The sequence below is a fragment of the Pan troglodytes genome, chromosome 5 (genome assembly GCF_028858775.2).
Source record: "Pan troglodytes isolate AG18354 chromosome 5, NHGRI_mPanTro3-v2.0_pri, whole genome shotgun sequence".
Lineage (NCBI taxonomy): Eukaryota > Metazoa > Chordata > Mammalia > Primates > Hominidae > Pan > Pan troglodytes.
This window is the reverse complement of record NC_072403.2, coordinates 20,413,755-20,435,346: the sequence shown is the minus strand read 5'-3', so window position 1 is coordinate 20,435,346 and position 21,592 is coordinate 20,413,755. Positions and strand designations below refer to the sequence as shown.

Below are 21,592 nucleotides of genomic sequence, written 5' to 3'. Positions count from 1 at the left end.
AAGTCTGTTTTATCAGAGACTAGGATTGCAACCCCTGCCTTTTTTTGTTTTCCATTTGCTTGGTAGATCTTCCTCCATCCTTTTATTTTGAGCCTATGTGTGTCTCTGCATGTGAGATGGGTTTCCTGAATACAGCACACTGATGGATCTTGACTCTTTATCCAATTTGCCAGTCTGTGTCTTTTAATTGGAGTGTTTAGTCCATTTACATTTAAAGTTAATATTGTTATGTGTGAATTTGATCCTGTCATTTTGATGTTAGCTGGTTATTTTGCTCATTAGCTGATGCAGTTTCTTCCTAGTCTCGATGGTCTTTACATTTTGGCATGATTTTGCAGCAGCTGGTACTGGTTGTTCCTTTCCATGTTTAGTGCTTCCTTCAGGAGCTCTTTTAGGGCAGGCCTGGTGGTGACAAAATCTCTCAGCATTTGCTTGTCTGTAAAGTATTTTATTTCTCCTTCACTTATGAAGCTTAGTTTAGCTGGATATGAAATTCTGGGTTGAAAATTATTTTCTCTAAGAATGTTGAATATTGGCCCCCACTCTCTTCTGGCTCGTAGAGTTTCTGCTGAGAGATCCGCTGTTAGTCTGATGGGCTTCCCTTTGTGGGTAACCCGACCTTTCTCTCTGGCTGCCCTTAACATTTTTTCCTTCATTTCAACTTTGGTGAATCTGACAATTATGTGTCTTGGAGTTGCTCTTCTCGAGGAGTATCTTTGTGGCGTTCTCTGTATTTCCTGAATCTGAATGTTGGCCTGCCTTGCTAGATTGGGGAAGTTCTCCTGGATAATATCCTGCAGAGTGTTTTCCAACTTGGTTCCATTCTCCCCATCACTTTCAGGTACACCAATCAGACGTAGATTTGGTTTTTTCACATAGTCCCATATTTCTTGGAGGCTTTGTTCGTTTCTTTTTATTCTTTTTTCTCTAAATTTCCCTTCTCGCTTCATTTCATTCATTTCATCTTCCATCGCTGACACCCTTTCTTCCAGTTGATTGCATCAGCTCCTGAGGCTTCTGCATTCTTCACGTAGTTCTCGAGCCTTGGCTTTCAGCTCCATCAGCTCCTTTAAGCACTTCTCTGTATTGGTTATTCTAGTTATACATTCGTCTAAATTTTTTTCAAAGTTTTTAACTTCTTTGCCTTTGGTTTGAATTTCCTCCTGTAGCTCGTAGTTTGATCGTCTGAAGCCTTCTTCTCTCAACTCGTCAAAGTCATTCTCCATCCAGCTTTGTTCCATTGCTGGTGAGGAACTGTATTCCTTTGGAGGAGGAGAGGTGCTCTGCTTTTTAGAGTTTCTAGTTTTTCTGCTCTGTTTTTCCCCCATCTTTGTGGTTTTATCTACTTTTGGTCTTTGATGATGGTGATGTACAGATGGGTTTTTGGTGTGGATGTCCTTTCTGTTTGTTAGTTTTCCTTCTAACAGACAGGACCCTCAGCTGCAGGTCTGTTGGAGTTTGCTAGAGGTCCACTCCAGACCGTGTTTGCCTGGGTATCAGCAGCGGTGTTTGCAGAACAGCGGTTTTTTTGTGAACCGCAAATGCTGCTGTCTGATCGTTCCTCTGGAAGTTTTGTCTCAGAAGAGTACCCGGCTGTGTGAAGTGTCAGTCTGCCCCTCCTGGGGGGTGCCTCCCAGTTAGGCTGCTCAGAGGTCAGGGGTCAGGGACCCACTTGAGGAGGCAGTCTGCCCGTTCTCAGATCTCCAGCTGCGTGCTGGGAGAACCACTGCTCTCTTCAAAGCTGTCAGACAGGGACATTTAAGTCTGCAGAGGTTACTGCTCTTTTTGTTTGTCTGTGCCCTGCCCCCAGAGGTGGAGCCTACAGAGGCAGGCAGGCCTCCTTGAGCTGTGGTGGGCTCCACCCAGTTCCAGCTTCCTGGCTGCTTTGTTTACCTAAGCAAGCCTGGGCAATGGCGGGCGCCCCTCCCCCAGCCTGGCTGCTGCCTTGCAGTTTGATCTCAGACTGCTGTGCTAGCAATCAGCGAGACTCCGTGGGCATAGGACCCTCCAAGCCAGGTGTGGGATATAATCTCCTGGTGCGCAGTTTTTTAAGCCCGTCGGAAAAGTGCAGTATTCGGGTGGGAGTGACCCGATTTTCCAGGTGCCGTCTGTCACCCCTTTCTTTGACTAGGATAGGGAACTCCCTGACCCCTTGTGCTTCCCGAGTGAGGCAATGCCTCACCCTGCTTCGGCTGGAGCACAGTGCGCTGCACCCACTGACCTGCGCCCACTGTCTGGCACTCCCTAGTGAGATGAACCCAGTACCTCAGATGGAAATGCAGAAATCACCCGTCTTCTGCGTCGCTCACGCTGGGAGCTGTAGACCGGAGCTCTTCCTATTCACTTGTTTATTTCTTGAATGAGAATTTCCTAACTTCCCTTTTCTTTCTACAAGTCCTTAACCAGCCCCCAAATCCTCCTCCTAAAATTGCTGACCTTAAATATACTACTTGTGAGCTGAGATGAGCAGATAGATTTGAACCCATCTCCTATCTTCTTGTTTGGCTGCCCTGCAATAACACTTTCTTTCTAAAAAATTCAACACTTCAGTGTTTGGGTTTCTGCCCTGCATGGTCAAACAGACCCAGCTGGGTTCTGTAACAGCGGTAGACTATCACATGCCCTCGCACGGTCCCTTCTGCATTGGTACAGGACTTGGCCATGGGGCTTGCTTTGGCCAATGGAACAGCAGCAAATGTGACCGAACAGAAGCTGGATAAGCACTTGCACATTGGGGCTTGTCCTCTTGAAATGCTTCCTCTTGGAAGCCACCTGCCATTCTATGAAGAAGTTCGGGCTAGATCACCGAATGATGAGCAACCACATAGAGAAAGACCCCCACAGAATAAGAGACTGTCAAGGATGTCTAAGTCTCAGTGAACTTCCAGGTGAATGCACCTGATGAGTGACCTGAGCTATTGCACTTTCATGCTGAAGAACTGCCAGCTGAGCCCTGCCAACCACCAACTCTTAAATAATGGGAGGAGATTGTTACCAAGTAATAGACAGCTGAAACAAAGAATGCAAAAGCAGAATAAATTAAAATCTAGAAAGTAATTCAATAATCACATATGAGATTCCCCTCAGGGAATTTCTGCTTTTGTGATACTTGTAGGATAGTCTTATGTTGAAATCTGAGAATAAAAATTCAAACTAAATGTCAAGAAAATTTTACTCATTTATTAATTCCTTCAACAGTCTTTTGTTGGCCTTCTGTTATGAGCCAGGCTCCGTGTGAATAGAGAAGACAGGGAAAGGGAGAGAGACGAGGGAGCTCATCTCACCCCAGCACAGTGTGCTAAGTGTTGTGAAGGACGGCTGTGGGGAGTACAGCGGAGGGTAGGAGGACGGGCAGAGCTGAGGGAACTTCCTAGAAAAAGGTGGCCCCAGAGAGAAAGATTTTGCTGGCTAAGGACTTTTATGGAAACCTAACTTGGGATGATTTAATTCCAGGTATCTTTATGAAACTTAGGATTTAAAAAAGACAAATGGAGAGTTAGATAAGGAGAGACAAGCATTTCCTATTTATTTAAAGATTCCAAATACAACTCTTCATAAGATATGAATGATCCATCTTGGCTCCCTTAAAGCACATCCTGGACACATGGCCAAGAAACTGCTTCCTTCAGTCACCACGACAGAGTGCCTCGTGTAACAATGTTCTGCACCTTCCCCTCTCCTCCCCTACCCACACCCGTCCTCACACATGCTCCTCCCTGCCCCTGACACTGACAACCTAGGAATCGCTAGGAGAAAAGCCTGGCATATGTGGGAGCCACCCTCATAGAAGCTGTCCCGAAGGAAAGGTGCTAACTAGGTGAAGACATATGACTCTCTGAGCGCTATTTCTTAATTCTAATGGAGGGAGATTGTGGCATGGAGCCAGGAAACAGAAAAGGCATGAAAAGAAGAACTAATTTGGAGCTGGCAGGGTGAGTGTTTCCTGGCTTATTTAAAAACATAGATACAGAATTCAAACATGGAAGAGGAATCCGACTACCAGATGGAGACAGGATGTCAACAATGGAGTCAACAATGGCCAGGCCTGAAGGGATGTATTTTGACACTAGGGAAGCCATATAAAGAATACTGCTTGGTGGATCGGGTGGGTTCATCTTATACTCAATGTTTCATTTCCATTTAAATCTCTTGGAGGCAGAGGTTGAGGTTATTGACTTGGCCCCATATTAAGGAAAAATCATAACCCAGGCCTTCAAAGACCTTCCAGACTACAAGGGAAAAAGTCAAACACATGGCTAACGGGCATATATAAGGATCTTCACTGAACACGGACTTTTGAATGTCTATGATGTAGCAAGCACTGTGCTGGACACCACAGGTGCATTAAAGCATATGCCGGAGTCCCTTCCCTCAGGGAACATCCCTTCTAATTGCCACTTAAACATGGCAAACCTATGGAGGTGTGCCAGGACAAGGGCAGTCAGAAGGGTGGTGTGGTATACTGGGAAGCTCATAGACCACCTTGCTTTGAGTGCCTCTCAGCCACTGTCTTGCTCTGTGATTTTAAGGAAGTCTTGAACCTCGCTGAGCCTGCTTTTTCCATCTGCAGATTGGTGATAATGAAACCTACCTTGCTGTTTCATGTTGAGGAATCACTGTGAGAAGGTAAGGTCGTAACAATTTGTCGGAAGGAGAAGGAAGGTCAAAGCTTTGTTGAAGAGCTTTATGCTATTGGCCAAACAGAAACATAGAGCCCTGTGTGTGGTAACTCTCAGGGGACATGGTTGCCTCATGGATAAAAATGTGAGAATTAGAAGAACAGAAAAAGCCAGCAGGAAAACTCAGAGGAAAGAGTCAGAGAGAACAAGGATGTTGTCTGTCTCCAGCATAATTGTGTAGAGCCTGGGATTCATTGCTAGTGACATTCCCTGGCTTCTCCCTCAGTGTGACGTCATGTGCTCTGTGATGTTTATTGCACTGCATTCCAGGGATGCTGCACAGAGCCATGTCCAGTGTCAGAAACCTTGGAAAATAGTCCTCGGTTTAATTTTAACTTTTTATATAAACAGTGACCTAATTTGAGGAAGGCTCGGTCTGGCCAGGCATCCCCGCTCCCACATTTCCTCCTCTTCACTCCCTCCTTCTGCCCTTAGTCAAACTGTCTCGCCTTCATCTCCCATATGGACTTTGCAAACAAGCAAGGGGGATGTGTGAGCTCAGCTAACTTGAAAAGAGAAGACGTGTGCCAGCGAAGCAAAACACTCCAGCCAAGTCATGCACCTCTGCGGGAGGGAGCCACCTCCTCAGCTCTCATCGTGAAATGTTATCTCACCAGGGCAGATGGAGGTACAGACAGAGGACTCCAACGCAACACAAGCAGCCGCCTGTCCAGAAGAGAGCCCTTTCTCTCCCTCCCAGTCCCAGCTCCAGCTGTATTTTCTTTCTTTCTTTCTTGAGCAAGAGGTCAGGTTCTCTCTGTATGCTTTGTGCAAATTAAGTGAGCTGTGAGTGCTGCCTGCGGCTGAAGGAACTACCCTCTGGTCTATGGTTCATCCTTCCTTCAGTCCAACCGCCACTAAGGGAGCTGAGCCCTCCCTGCCCAAATGCACAGGTGGGCAGCACCTCCGAGAACACAGAAGAATATGAAACGACCCTTCTAATTACTCAGGTGCAAGCAGAGGAGCTAACCATCCCACCGGGAGCCCACCCATGAGTGATGAATTCCAGTGACTGAGCCCAGTGTTGGGGGCTAGGGTAGAGGAAGATTCCCTTGTGGACACGGTGGGAGGGAGGGAGGCATGAGGGGACAAGCAGGATGCCCTGACAGATTTTAACCCAGAAGCATGAATCCAGGTCTGAGGTCAGCAAACGTTTTCTGTAAAGGGCCAGATAGTAAATAATTTGTACTCTTTGTGGGCCATCCGGTCTCTGTCTACTTGACTCTGCCATTGTAGGGCAAAAACAACCACAGACAATAAATAAACGAACGGGCGTGTCTTGTGTTCCAATAAAAGATGGTTTACAAACACAGGCGGCTACTGGATCTGGCTCATTGGCTGTAGTTTTCTGACTGAAAGATCCAAGAGAACACCCTTTCCCATTGGTTCTGTCCACGTTTCCATATAGCTAACAATATCCTGGAGACCAGTTTGCCGCCCCGTTCCCCAAACCTTTATGTGCCTCTGATTTCTACACCCTGTTACTCTGTCTGCAAAAACCCCCAAATGCTGTAACTGGCTATTCACCTGGACAGAATGGCCTCCTTCAGGGAAAGCCAGCAGGGATGGTGAATTCAGATTTCCTGATTTCGTTGACAAATTCCTCACCACTGGCAGGAATGGGAAAGATAGATATTGAAGGTGCTGAAACCCACCCCTGTTGTCAGTTCAGGAGTGAGGTAAAAACATTCCTTGAGCAATTTGGTTTAGAATCATAGAGCCTCCTATTTTCTAATCCTTCTCTCTTTCTAGGTCTGATAATCTGAATATTGGCACTTCTACTTTATTCTCCATATTTCTTACCTTTTCTTTTTGTTTTCTGTTACTTCATACATTCCTCATGCTTTCTAGAAAAGCTCCTTAGTCTAATATTGCAACCCATAAGTTCCTTTAGCTATACTCACTCTACCATTCTCCCCATTCATTGCTGTGTTTTGTTTTGTTTTGTTTTGTTTTGTTTTGTTTTAGAGTCAGGGTCTTGCTGTGTTGCCCAGGCTAGACTCAAACTCTTGGGCTCAAGGGATCATTCTGTCTGAGACCCCCAGGTAGCTGGGATTACAGGTGTGCACCACCATGCCTGCCATTGAGATCCTTAATCAAGTGTGAGATCCGGTGGAATGGCTAAGGGCTGGACACAGAGATAGATTACTTGTGTTCAAATCCCAGCTCTGCCTATAATTGCAGACAAGTTACTTAACCTTCCTGTGCCTTACTTCCCTCATCTGCAAAATGGGCTTAATAATAGCACCTGTCTTATTCTAGTGAGTATGTAAATGAGCAATGTTCACAGAGCACAGGGGAGAGCAGCATAGTTGAATCCACATTATTTTCAGACCTAGTGCTTCCAGTTCTTTATTCTTACAATTTCTTCCCAGTATTTTATATTGATATTACCTTCCCTTATTTCTTCACTCATATTAACCAGAATCCATTTGAATCCCAACTCTTGCAACACTTCTGCACAGTTTGTGGCCCTTTTCAGCAGGAGTACTCAGCAGGAACATGGTTGTGCCCAGGTGAACTTGCAGTCCCCCGGAATACCACTGAGGGGTTCCAGTGCTGCACATTCCAGAGGGCCACAGGAGTGGCAGGGCATAAGCCCCAGGGCAGGGTGGGAGCCCCACCACCCAAGACACTGTCCATCACTCACCAGAAACCTCTGTGGGGAGGTTTAACTTGAAACCCTTAGAATGATTCAGCACATGTAGGAGGCCGTCTCCAAGGTGGCCACCCACCAGCCTGGGGGCTAAGAGTGAAGGTTAGGGAGATCCTGAGTGCAGCTGCTCAGACACCCTCTATTTTCATCAACTCCCCCTTCCATCAGGTTTTCTTCTGCCAGATATAAGTGCTGCCTCACCCCTACACCCTTAGACAACAGGACGCCAGCACTGAGCCACTGTAGCCATTTCTGTGCTGGGGCAGTCAAGGTTTGTCCTCAGGCAACTCCTGGGTGGAGCAGATGTGGGGACACCAGAGCAGAATTTGTAAAGCTTACTTCCAACCTCCTCTCCCAAGGCGGCTTTGGGCCTCTTTCCTCAGCCCCCCACTGCAGCCACTACGTCCCCCACCCCATGCCAGTTGAGACAAGCTGCTGTCACTCCAGAGATCTCTCAAGGTTTTGTGTTGTTGCAAGTGTTGTCAGTTCCTGGAGTTCATCTTTCCCTCTTGCTTCTATGGTTTCTCAAGGGTTGATTTTGGCAGCAGAAGCCTGTATGTTGTGCTAATTCTCCATCTCAGGAAGAAACAGAAAACAGAATCATGAAGTCTAAAGAAACTGAGGTGCTATCCAGCTTTCTGTCCTGGGTATGACTCTCCTATGACTGTCCAAATAAGATGTCATTTGGGCTTGGTGCGGTGGCTCACACCTGTAATCCCAGCACTTTGGGAGGCTGAGGCAGGTGGATCACAAGGTCAGGAGTTCAAGACCAGCCTGGCCAACATGGTGAAGCCCCATCTCTACTAAAAATACAAAAATTAGCCAGGCATGGTGGTGGGTGCCTATAATTCCAGCTACTCAGGAGGCTGAGGCAGGAGAATGGCTTGAATCCGGGAGGTGAAGGTTGCAGTGAGCCAAGATCGCACCACTGCACTCCAGCCTGGGTGACAGAGCGAGACTCCATCTCAAAAAAAAAAAAGTCATTTGGTCTCTGCTTCAAAATCCCCACCAATAGAACACATATGCATGACGGGATGGTTCTTCTCATTTTTTGCACTTTTTACTGAAAAATAACATACATACAAAAAAGTAGTTCATAAGCTTAACAGACTTTCACAAAGAGAACACACAGAAATATTCTGCACCGAAATCTAGGAACTTTACAGGTAGGTCTGTTCACTTAATACGTCTAGCTGCTATAACCGAGAGCTATCACAAGAGCGTCCTTGTTATAGTGAAGAGTTGCATTTCTATAATTTCCACCAACTGTTTCAGTGCTAGGAAGTTACACAAAATAAGTGCAATATTTTCTTTAAAAAACAAACAAACAAAAAAACTTTCTTAGAGCCAGATGTGGTGGCTCATTCCTATAGTCGCAGTTACTTGGGAGAATCATTTGAGCCCAGGAGTTCAAAACCAGCCTGGGCAACAGAGCAAGACCCCATCTCTAAAGAAAAGTTTTTTGTTTTTGTTTTTGTTTTTAACTTTTAAGCACTTAAAGTTACATATTTGTTTTCCTATGAGAAATCTTTTTGTCCCCCATCTTATATAATCTTACTCCTTTCAACCAGTTTTGCTGTAACAAGATGGTACTACGGTGATGAAATATGAAAATCTATAGGGTGGGAGGACTGACAGGCAAAGAGATGTTTGGAGAACAGATGTTTGGGGACAGAAAGTGACTTTCTGGGCTAGTCACAGCTGTATGAGGAGAAAAATAGAAACAGGATGGTGTCGGCCAGCAACAGCAACCCAGTTCTTTTCTGCTGAGTCACGCTGGAGGATTTAGTTTCTCTGGGCCTCCCGGGTGGGCAGACACCGTGTCCAGAGAAAGCAAGAGATACCAGCTGCAGGACGAGGTCTTTCAGAGGGCCTGACATGAGGCAGCGGCAGCCCAAGAAACCAGGGCGGTGCAATCAGAACTGACAGCAGAGCAGGGAGATGACAACTCATCTGAGGCGGCACTGAGCAAATGTTCTAGCCGCTTCCAAGATTCAGCCAACCCTCATCTGAGAGTTAACTATAGAAGCAAGTGCCCTCCAAGTTCTCACTGACAGCCGAGGAGAGGGAATAAAGCATTATGTGTTGAGGATGACATGGATGAGAATTGCAAATTGTGGTAACTGAGGAATTGATGCTTGGTGTCAAGACACAATAGAAATGCTTATGTGGACAACATGAAGCATGAGCCTGGGGGCCATGGGAAGGGACTGGGCTAAGAGGGTGTGCAAAGTGAACATACTAAGCAGGCATCACTGGATGTACGTGCTTGTCCAGCTTTTTCCATATCCATGGGCCTGTCCTTTTAGCTTTTCTATGTGAGAGCTCTGAAAAGGAGAGCATGAAGTAATCTGGTCTACAGGAGCCTTAGGAAAATCAGGGCCTTCTTCTCCTTCTCTTCCTCCTTCCTTTTCTTCTGTGTTAGTCCATTTTCATACTGCTATGAAGAAATACCCAAGATTGGGCAATTTATAAAGAAAATGAGGTTTAATGGACTCAGAGTTCTACATGGCTGGGGATGCCTCACAATCATAGTGGAAGGTGAAGGAGGAGCAAAGGCACGTCTTACCTGGTGGCAGGCAAGAGAGTGTGTGCGGAGGAACTGCTCTTTATAAAACCATCAGATTTCATGAGACTTATTCACTATCATGAGAACAGCATGGGAAAACCCACTCCCATTATTCAATTACCTCCCACCAGGTCCCCCCATGACACTTGGGGGTTATGGGAGCTGTAATTCAAGATGAGATTTGGGTGGGGACACAGTCAAACCATGTCATCTTCCCTAAATACTGGGTGAATTTAATACAAGGTATGGAAAAAGAACCCCTGGACTTGCATGGTCCCAACTATGCATCATATCTGTGCATACATTTATGTAGATATTTTATATGTTCTTTTGTATACTGTTTTCTTCTTAAATTTAATTGATGCTCTTTGTGTGTACAGGAAATCACTGAAAATAAAAGTGGTGTGATTGGTCTACTCCATGTATAGAAACTACATGTCTTATGTCTTTGTTAGTTACTAGGATAGGTGTTTATAGCTTCTCCTGGATGTATACTTCTAACGTTTGGTCTTCTGGGTTGTAGTTACTTTTGCTCAGAAAGAATTCATCTGTTTCCTGTAGCTATGAGCTTAACTTGTTGCCTGTGGCTGTTTTCCCCTAGCATTCCATAGCCAGACTATGCAATTTAAAGCATAATGGCACTGGCTATGGAGTGTCCAAAAAGACCACCAGAAAAGAAAAAGTGTTGGTTAAGCAAAGCTGGGTTTTTATAGACTTATTGCAATAAGAGAGAACATCAGCTTGATCTAGATACAGAATCCAGTAGCATCTCAGAAGAGAGAAGTCAGGGGAGGATTATTTAGGGTTTTAGGGCCTAGGCTGGGTGATTCTTAGGTGGGTCTTCAAAGGCAGGGAACTGGTTGGGATTGGGCAGAATTTGTGGCACAATAGCTTTGGATTGGTAGGCACCACAAGGTGAGAATATAAAAGTGAGCTTTGATGAGCGACCCGTTAGTCCTGATAAGTCAGCTGTTTCAGTAGCTCCACGTCTTATTTTCCAGGAGCAGGTATTCACTGGAGCAAGTAGCTGACTTGTTCTTGCCTGATCTCAGCATTGTTCAACTAAAAGCCTATTCTTTATCCCAGAGTTGTTTAGCTAAGGAACAAGAAAATACATTAGTTTCAGTTCTTATGGAATTACAAAATTTGCTTAACTACAACTTAAACATGCAGAGAAAATATGGTTTTAATATTTTTCCCATAACTGATATGCTTTTATGGGTGAGCTGGTTAGTGGGGAAGTAACAGCAAAGCTGATGATGCAGTCATTTAAACAGCCCCTTTAATGGATACCCCACATCTTTAAGTAAAAATGCCCAATCACTCCAATTTTTCACACTTCTACTTTTCTCTGCAGCTCCTCTCCCAGATAGTTTCTTGGTATATAGGGGAAGGGATGTGACTTACGTGTCTTCTTACAGAAGGAAGAATAGACAGGTCAAGGTCCAGGGTCTGGTTCCTGGAGTCTCTCACTTGCCACTTACCCCACTGGAGTTCATAGCTCAAGCTCACAGCCAGGATAATACTTGTTCTGGTTCCTCTCACTTGGTCAGGCCTGACAGCTCTCTCTGGGTGACTTTATCTTCCCTCAGCAATAGCCATTTGTAACACACTCTGATTCCTCATTCAATTCTCCAGCCTAGACAATCTATTTCCTGCCATAGAGGCCCTCATGTTAGACCAACTGACTCTATTCTAAGCTTCTCTACTGTAGAAATAAACGAAGACCAACCAAATGAGAAAAGCAAAGGCTATTTATTCAGAGCTTTCTATAGCAAGGGAGTCTGCCACTGTCACTTTTGGCAGCAATGCAAAGGCGGGCAGAGGAGTGGAGGAGCCTTAGGGTGGAATGAAGGGAAGGCTCCAGGTGTATGCTGATTGGAGGCTGTTGGCATGGGAAGCTGGAGGTGGCTGGCTCACTAGGAGCGGGGGCATCCTAAGTGATTACTTAGGGGTGAATATTTGCCTTTCTCTGGTTGGCCCTACGTTGGAAGCATGGACAAAAATTAGGGAAGCTGTCCATTATTCATAAAGTTCTGGTCATTTTTTGCAGATTATTACAGAAGTTACTATTCAGCTTCATTGATTGTTACTAGAGACAGCAATCTGGCCTCCTGCAAGTCTGACTTCAGGCAGGCTGGCTTCCTAGGCTGGTTATTGTAGATAAGGGGGGTGTTATATAGATAAGGTGGGCAGATTCCTGCAGATTGTGGGTCAGAGTTCTATTTTTTTTTTTTTTTTCAGACGGAGTTTCACTCTTGTTGCCCAGGCTGGAGTGCAATGGCGTGATCTCAGCTCACTGCAACTTCTGCTTCCCAGGTTCAAACAATTCTTCTGCCTCAGCCTCCCGAGTAGCTGGGATTACAAGCATGCACTACCATGCCTAGCTAATTTTGTATTTTCAGTAGAAACAGGGTTTCTCCATGCTGGTCAGGCTGGTCTCAAACTCCCAACCTCAGGTGATCCACTTGCCTCGGCCTCCCAAAGTGTTGGGATTACAGGCACAAGCCACCGCACCCGGCCAGAGTTCTATTTTTAAGTATGGTCTGGTCATTGTCCATTTGTATATTCAATCTCCCTTTACCAGATAGCAACTGATGGAGTCTTCCAGAAGGGCAAATTTCTCCCCAACCCCAATCCATCCCCTTGACAATGCTCCTCTATTTTGTCTCAGTGCCTCCTTGGTGTTTGCATTAACTCCTTTTGGATAGTCCTAAATCAGCCCCCTCCCCTTCACTCTCTCTTCATTTTTCCTCTCATCATCTCCTGGGACGGGAAGAGTAGGGCTTGCCTGTCTTCCTCTGTGGTATCTCCTCTTCCCATGGACCAGCAAGCTTCATGGCCTACCTGTTGTCTCCAAAAGAATAACTTTTCTACCCTGCAGGGAAACTTGTAGATCTGGGTGATTCTTGTTGGTGCTGAATAGGCTGTTTTATTTCTAATTTGTTCTTGAGGTCTCTCTCCGGACAGTGAATATAAACTCTAGTGCTGACTTGACAGGGCTCCAGGGATTTTCCTGTAGATGTTTACAGTGTGCCTTTCTTGGGGTGCTTCTTTATCTTGGTGGACAGCCTCATGCCTAAGTTTTCAACCTGTGACCAGGTGCCCCTCTCACAGAAAATTTATTTATACTAGCAGATGCCCTTGTGGCTTTTATCTGGACTGTGTCCAGTTTACTCCTGCCAAGATAGCCATTCTATAGGAGAACCATGATTTGGAAAGAAGTTAGGTTCACGTGTGTTGGTCAGGAGAGACACAGAGGAGGCAACTCCACAAAACACATGAAACACATGAAATACCAGAAGCAGTTTATTACTTACAGATCCCAGAGAAAGGAGGGCAGCACGTTTTGCAGGACCAGCAGAACAGAGGAACCTTCAGGGACATATGTGCTCACTCAGTGGGCAGAGAGCAAGGAAGGGAGAAAAACCTGTGGGTCAAAGCCTTTATTGGGGTCCAGGGCATTATCTAAGCAGGTTTCCCTGTGGGAGTTCTAACTGGTGAGTTCAGAGCAAGCAGACACGAATTCCATGGAGTTGTGCTGTGACTGAGAAGTGGTCACTGGTGCACATCTGTGCAGTCCACATAGGGTGTGGGGGTCAGTGAGGCAAGTCAAGTAGGCTGTGTCTAACTGTTCCCTAGGGAGGTGGTTGCCAGGGGAAAGGAGTTGTATAGGGCAGATGTCTGGATTAACCAGCTTGAGGAACTGGGAGGAGGCAGAAAACTGGAAACTGTGTCGAAGAAGATAAAGCCCTGCTTCTGTATGAGAAAGTCCAATTTATATTCAAAATGGATGCAAAGATAACATAAAATGATAAGAATTCAGTACACAGGCCAAAGGAGGAGATAAAGCAATTCAGATGGGTCTCAGGAAAAAAAAAAAGTCTTCTTTCAAGACTTTTATCTTGCTTGAAATCCTGTTTTAAATATCAAATGCTGAATATCCTCTTTTTTTCCCTTTGCACACCATAGAACACACCCACAGACCTCTGGGCTGATGACCTTGGAACCAATTAGAAATAAAGATCTATACTTGCACAATTGAAAGAGAAAATTACATTAATATTTTTTCGAAATATGGCTCCTATCATAGAAGGTATTCTTCACTAGGCTTACGTAGAATTCTTTTGTCCTGCTTGCTTCAACTGGCTTTCTTTAGGGGAACAGAGGTTAATAGGGAGAAATGAAGCTATTTCTTGTGCCCTGTTTAGAAATGATCTCTTCCTCTTCATTTTAACTGCTGGAGAATAAAGTCTCTTTCATCCTCTCAGTACAGGGCTCCCTCTTCTCAGAAGGGCCTCCATTGGCTTTTCTATTTCCTCCCCATAATTTGAGCTCCCTACCCCCACGTGCTTGAATCTTAATGGAAAAATAGAGCTGCAACCCTTCACTTTTAAGAATCTTCTTCATAGGGCTCCCCAGCTACCTCCCCCTTTACTGAAAACCCTTTAAAGTTTGTGCATGCACATGTGTGTGCACACATGTGCGTGTAATAATAGGCCCTCTATCCCTTCCTTGTCTTGATTGCTCTTACAGACTACATGTACTAATAATTTTATATTTGACTTTGACTGTTATTTCATTCCCTCTAGTTCTAAACCATTATTCTACATTTTTTCAGAGGCTCATTATGACTCACTGGGCAGCCAAAGAAACATAATGAGTCCAAGATGATTGCACATGGTGGTACTCCACAAATAGATATTAAACAGCTCATGAAATCTATAAATGTCCTTACTATACTGGGTGCATTATAAAGCTATGAATCAATAATTCAGGCAAGTTTTTTTTAATGCTCTCTAAAAATCTAGCTCTCTAGACTTTTTTTCTCCCGGACACAAAAACTGTATGCATATAGGAAAAAGAAAGCCGAAGGAAATGAAGGAGGAGGAAGAGGAGGAGAAGGGGGGAGAACAAAAGGAGAAATGGAGAAGAATACAAAGAGAGAGAAGAAATTATTTAAATAGCATAAGCCCTTTCTCACAGCTTTTTGACAGTTGCCCACATAAGGAATAAACAACAAAAGGCACAAAGTAGGCACTCAAAAAGGATTTAGTGAATGAGCAAAGACGTTTTATAACCATATTTTGGACTGAGTTTACACATTGGTTTTCATAGTAACCTCTATTCAATGTTTAACTCTGTGCCTGGAACTGTGCATGTATTCACTCAGTAGTTTTTAAATGTGAGGAAGGAACTGATATGGCCCCCCACTGGCTGGGTCGTAATAGCAGAGGCCACTGAAGGGCAATATGCAAGCTGAATGTTGAAAAAAAGCCAGTGATCAGGGGACGTTCCTGAGGGTACTGGAAAAAAACGAATGAGGAGTTAATTGAGTTTGGTTCTTGATATGCTTTGAATCTGTGTCCCCATCAAATCTCATGTTGACTTCTAACCCTCAGTGTTGGAGGTGGAGCCTGATGGGAGGTGATTGGATCAAGGGGGTGTAGTTCTCATGGATAGGTTAAACCATCCCCTCAGTGCTGTTTTCATAATAGTGGGTGAGTGAGTTATCATGAGATCTGGTTGTTTAAAAGTGTGTAGCACCTCTTCCCTCTTTCTCTCTTTCTCCTGCTCTGGCCGTGTAGTATTGGCTCCCCTTTTGCCTTCTACCATGATTGTAAGTTTCCTGAAGCCTCCCCAGAAGCAGATGCCACTATGCTTCCTGTAGAGCCTGTGGAACTGTAAGCCAGTTAAACCTCTTTTCTTTATAAATTACCCAGTTTCAGGTATTTCTTTATAGCAATGCGAGAACAGATTAATACAGTTCCCCCTTTAGGATCCCGTCTGTTTGTGAATGATTCCACCATCTTTTAACTGGCCCAACCCAAACATCTGGGCATCATCTCAGACTTACTACCGGACCCAATTCCTCACCAAATTCCTCAATAGTTCTCACATATACTTCCTGCTGCCCCACCACCACTGCCAAATTTCATATTGTCACTGATTCTTGTGTTGATCATTGAAGGAACATGCCAAACAATCTCCCTGCTTCTAGTCCTGCTTTCTCCCACACTACATACCAGAGGAATCTTTTGAAATTCCAACCAGATTATGTTACTTTTCTGCTTAAAAATCTTTCAGTAATTTCCCATTGTCTTCAGGATAGAACCCAAACGCATTCACAGAACATACAGAGTCCTTCATGATCTCTCCCTCGCCTCCCCTCCAACCTCATCGCTTACCATCCTCCTACCTACCAGTCCTTCCCTGCAGTCACCTTGATCATTTGCACCGTCCCCAGGACACTTTCAAGTCTCTGAGCCTCCACATGTTTCTCTCTGAAATTATTTCTCCCTTCTCATTATTTCTTTCAAGACATTGTGTCTTTTCAAGACATCTTTTAAGACTTAGCTCTGTTTTCCTTTGGGACGCTTTCCCCATTCTCCTGCCCTTTCTTTCCTTTTAACTAACTGCTCCTTCACTACCTCCAATATACACACACCTCAAAAGTGGTTTTCATGCCTACATCATCCAGGGTCCCAACAGAAAACAGATGACACCCTCTGATCAATCTAAATATGAGGAAAGTTTATTTACAAGGAACTAATTATAAAGTTATGGGTGCAGTTAAGTGAAACTACAGGAACTGGTATAGAAACTTTGGACTAGCAGCAGCAGTGGAGCTCTCATTATCTGTAGGTCATAAGGGAGAAGGTAAGGGAGACAGTAGGTGAGTTTGGGATGAGCAGTGATATTTGATGGAGTCATCTTCCCAAGGAGAGAAAGAAATACTCCAGAGCTGCCTCTCCTCTCTGCCCCAGTCTCCTAAAGTGCTGCCTGTCAGTTGAAGCCAACAAGAAACCAGACAGCCCAGGAGTCTTGTTGACGTGGTCCATGTAGACCAATCTCCCAGGGAAGAGCAAAGGTGGTGTAAGGGAGGAAAGATTTTTCCTCTACCCTCTTAGGTTCTGCAGCTGGGCCTGAGAATTAAACTGACAAAAGACAGAGAAACAGGAGAAAAGCATAGACATTTTATTTGATGTTAATATTTCTGCATGGCATAGGAGACTTCATAGAAAAAAGAAATGAAAAGGCCCGAGAGGGTATATACCATTTCAACAAAGAATGATCAACTGTGGAGCAAAAGGAGTTGGGGCTGGGGCAGCAAATTGTGGGAAAGTGACTAGGAAATATTGGAGAAACTAGTGGAAGATAAAGGTTGTTTTAGTAGGTTTGTTTGTACAGATTCATCTTGACATTGACTCTCTGTCTTCAGTAATAGGAATGTTCTCTTCTCCCTGGTAAGGGAAAGGAAGGCACTTTTCTTGTAGGAAGTCTGTGCCAGCTTTTGGGTAGAAAGGGCGAGATCAGAGAGCCTTTCCTACATCTGCTGTTCATTCAGCTCAAAATAATCAATATGTTAAAGTTGCCTGTTTTAGAGTGGCATGTTCTGATTCCTATCAGTGGAGAAAGATCTAGTAAATCTGGAGGTGCCCAGTGCCCTTTTTCTGTGCCCCACAGCTTCCTGTGCACACCTCTTCAAACCCACGCCTCCTGCTAAATTTTAACTGCTCCACTCCCTAGCTCGTCTCTCAACCATATGAAAGGCAGCTGGGCCTTTCACCTCTTTTCACCAGTGTGTACCACAGTGACTGGCACATAACTAATGGTAACTGAACCCAATAAATATTCTCTAAAATTAAATAACAAAATTTTGAATGCATACATGCCAGAATTGTTGGAGACTTTAGAAAATATTTAGTTCACTCTTCTTATTTCAAAGATGGAAAAACTAAAACCAAGAGGTGAATAGCCTTGTTCAAGAGTTAAAATTAATACACAGCATTAATGGTATGGTATACACAGTATTAATTTTCAGGACCAGATCTTTTAGTTTTTCTAATTCCCAATCTTCCTCTACTACTTAATTTTAACTGTAATCTCAGGTTATTCCTTGGAAGCAAAATTCACACGACTTTTCCATTAAACTAAGAGTCTTATGTTTTGGCAACAAGAAAGAGACAGCGAGAGGGGTTGGATCTGCCTGCTTTGAGTCCTTTGCCAAAAACAATCTCTGAGCTCTCTGGATAAGCAACACTTGCAAACCTAGCAAAGTGCCACAAGTTGGAGTCATGAAATGAAGCGTGAGGCTCGGGAATAACGCCTTTACACAAACTACCTCTGGTGGTGGGTGGTGAGAGTGGTTTTGTTTTAACATCCTATTAGCACATTATCTTTCATTTCCAAAGCCTTTATTGGTTCCAAGCCTACAGGTGGTGATGGGGGGTGGGAAGGAGATTGAGTAAGATGTTCCTTAGTTGGGAGGCAAAGCTGTTGGTGCCTCCTCGTTTGATGAGTCAGCCATCGGCTGCTGCTGCTGCTGCTGCTACCACTGCTGTTATTTTGTTGTTTTTTTTCTTGGGAAATGCAACCATTGCTTCTGAAATGATTGATTGCATGCCAAGTGCAAAAGATAGAAGCATTGATCATACTGGGCTGGAATCACCTGTTTATTTATCTGACCTCACTAAACTGTGTGCTCTTAGAGAGCATAGATTATGCCCTTTGTCTAGGTAACTCCAGACCCTGGCCAAGTATCTAATGCTTTGTTGGTGACACCACAAAAACATAAAAAAAAAAAAAAAAAAAAAAGCTAGGTGGACTTGAGAATATGGACTCAGTGGTCAGGGATGCAATTCTTTTTTTTTTTTTTTTTTTTTTTTTTTTTTGAGACGGAGTCTTGCTCTTTCACCCAGGCTGGAGTGCAGTGGCACGATCTCAGCTCACTGCAAGCTCCGCCTCCCGGGTTCACGCCATTCTCCTGCCTCAGCCTCCCGAGTAGCTGGGACTACAGGCGTGTGCCACCACGCCTGGCTAATTTTTTGTATTTTTTAGTAGAGACGGGGTTTCACCATGTTAGCCAGGATGGTCTCGATCTGCTGACCTCGTGATCCACCCGCCTCAGCCTCCCAAAGTGCTGGGATTACAGGCGTGAGCCACCGCACCTGGCCAGGGATGCAATTCTAAGTCCTAGCACTCTGATGAGCATTCTTATGTCACTTCACTAGCAGAGAGTGGTTCTAGTACCATCATGCAGCTGTTGCAAGGATCCAAGAAGATTGTGTGATTGAAACTTCATGTGATACAAACTGTAAAAGTTGGGTATAGCTTAATTTCGCAGAAGCTATTGGCTAACCCCATGACTTTCGGCAAGTTAAACCACCTATGAACCTCAGTATCCAGAGCAGTAAAATAAGAAGTTTGGAAACTATGATGTACAAAGTCCTTTTCTGCTCTGAAATTCTCCTAAATTTCTTTGCTGTCAAACACCCCAACTCTCTTCTTTGACAGGGTAGAAGACAATCCATGAAGCTGCCACTAAAAAGGATAAAAGGAACTATGTGGGTTTATGATCACAACCAATTATGCTACTGCCAAAAGAAAAACAGCACTGAATATTTTAGTTTCTCAGAGGACGTGCAATGTTTGAAAATCATCTTCCTTCTTGCATTAAAAAGAAAAAGAAAAAGAAAAAAAAGAAAAGTGGGAGAGCCATCACATTCTGTGCATAACTTTTCTACTTATAGACAAAATTTTCAATTCATTTTTTTCCTTTCTGGAGGTGTGAGGGAAAATTCCCATAGCTGGAGGAGTGTGGAAGTCAGGGGACTGTAGGAGAATGTAAGTGTGATCGTGGGACTACACTTAATTCATTAAAATGTGTGGTTTATAAAAACCACTTTGCCAAAAATGAGCTTTGTGGGAAGGAGAAGGCAGCAGGGATATGGATGCGTGGGGGAAAGGGAGGAGTAAGAAGTGCCAAGAGAGAAGGAAGTCTTATTTGTTGCTAAATGTTGAATCCCACATACGAATATGTCATGAGCCAATTTAGGAAAATTAAAATGCAACTTGGGGGAGTGAAAATCTATTAGGCACAGATATTACGTGTTGACATTATTATCATCCTATTTTTATATAAATTGTGAACATTCTCCAGTAACTTTAAAAAGTTTGGGGAAACTTTTTTTTTTAGTTATCCTCCTTTCACATTTTCTCTCTTTTCCTAGGTGAAATGGCAGTAATATAAGAACATTGTGCTTTTATTCCTTTCCTGTCACTACTGTGAATTGTTTCGGAAACAAACTGCATTTTTTAGGTTAACATTGGCTGCTGTAACAAATAAACCTCAAACTTTTGTGACTTAACACAACAGAATTTTATTTCTCATTCACAGAACAGTCTGGTGGGCACATCACTTTCCTCAATGAGATAACTCAAAGATTGGGGCTCTGCTATGGCTTGAATGTGTCCCATCCAAAATTCGAGTGTTGCCAATGTGATAGTATTCAAAGATAGGGCCTTGAAGAGGTGATTAGGCCATAAGGTCTCTACTCTCATGAATGAGATTAGCTGTCCTTATAATAGGTGTTGATAGAGGAAGTTCATCCCTTTTTGCCCTTCTGCTATCTACCATGTGAGGATACATCTCTTTTTCCCCTCAGGGGTTGCAGCATTGAAGGCACCATCTTGGAAGCAGAGACTAGACCCTCACCAAGCAATTAACATGCTGGTGCATTGATCTTGGACTTTCCAGCCTCCAGAACTGTGAGAAATAAATTTCTGTTCTTAATTAATTACCCAGTCCCAGGTATTCTGTTATAGCAGCACAAAGCTTAGACGGGCTCCTTACATCTTGAGGCTCCATTATCTCCTGGGAACTGGGAGTCCTTAGGTTCTAGCCATGGAAAGAGAAACAAAAGATGGAGAAGGCACACATGCTTCTTAATGGTCGTGGTTCAGAAGTAACAAATACTAATTCTATATATTCTACTGGCCCAACACAAATGCAGGGGTGTGCTGGGAATGGAGTCTCTGATTGGGCAGCAGGGATCAGGGATCAAAGATCAGGAAATATTCCAGGGTGAATATTTTACTAGGTGAGGAGGACCATGAATTTTGACAAACAGCCTTTGCTGCTCTACCCACTCCTCATCATTACTGTTAGACACAAAGAGAAATGGCAGCACTTTTTGTCCATTGATTGTAACTCTTTCTTTAAAGACTTTTAAGGCAGAATCTCAATTCATCTCTTCTATGAAACTTTCATGATTCAAAGGGAAGTCCCTGCATGGACACTGCCAGCTTCATTGCACTTCTGCCTCTATGCTTTTTCCTGAACCTTCTCCACCTCTGGAACGTACTTCAGGTAAGGCACCTGTGTCTGATCCTTGTGATGTCTTCTTGCATCTGTTATTCCTCTGCTTATTCACCTCAGGGGATCCCCTCTCTCAGAGACATTTGTTCTGTCAAAGAATTACTAAGCATTCACAAACTAGTAGGAAGATAGCTTTTCTTTAAGAAATCTCTTGGCAGGCAGACCCCGCCCCCCAAATCATACCCAGGACATCCCTATGTCAGAACTCACCAGGAACCAAAGGGTTCCCTTTCCTTATTTATAAGTCAATGTTAGAGCCAACTCACTTTTTAGAGGTGTAAAAACTGAGATCTAAGGAGGTTAAGTAGAGCTATGCCTGAAATTTCACAACTAGTTTGTGAAGAACCAAGCTTAGGATCCAGGAGTCCTGACATTCCACTAGCACTCTTTCCATTCTGTCATGGAGCCTTAAGAGCCAATACCAGTATGCATTCTCAACCTATGGAAGAGACAGACACTTAAGTGAGTGTGTGTATATAAATGTGCTGTGTGTGATGATTTTTTCCTGCCAGGCTTGTCATTTCCCT

The 21,592-nt window shown here is 44.0% G+C and overlaps 2 long non-coding RNA genes across 7 annotated transcripts in view; one reads left to right on the top strand and one right to left on the bottom strand.

Annotated features, from left to right (window-relative positions):
• Positions 1-21,592, bottom strand: part of LOC107975068 (uncharacterized) — an 83,545-nt gene that overhangs the window by 32,800 nt on the left and 29,153 nt on the right. The gene's annotated exons all lie outside the window — the stretch shown is intronic.
• The window catches only part of LOC107975069 (uncharacterized), a 417,195-nt gene that overhangs the window by 382,674 nt on the left and 12,929 nt on the right, over positions 1-21,592 (top strand). Inside the window, exons 8-9 of one of the 2 annotated variants that reach the window (XR_010157568.1) lie at positions 20,353-20,455; positions 20,967-21,056. This is a non-coding gene — a long non-coding RNA (uncharacterized LOC107975069). Of the gene's footprint in view, positions 1-20,352; positions 21,057-21,592 lie in introns of both variants that reach the window. The other variant, XR_001718278.3, reaches the window with a different exon arrangement.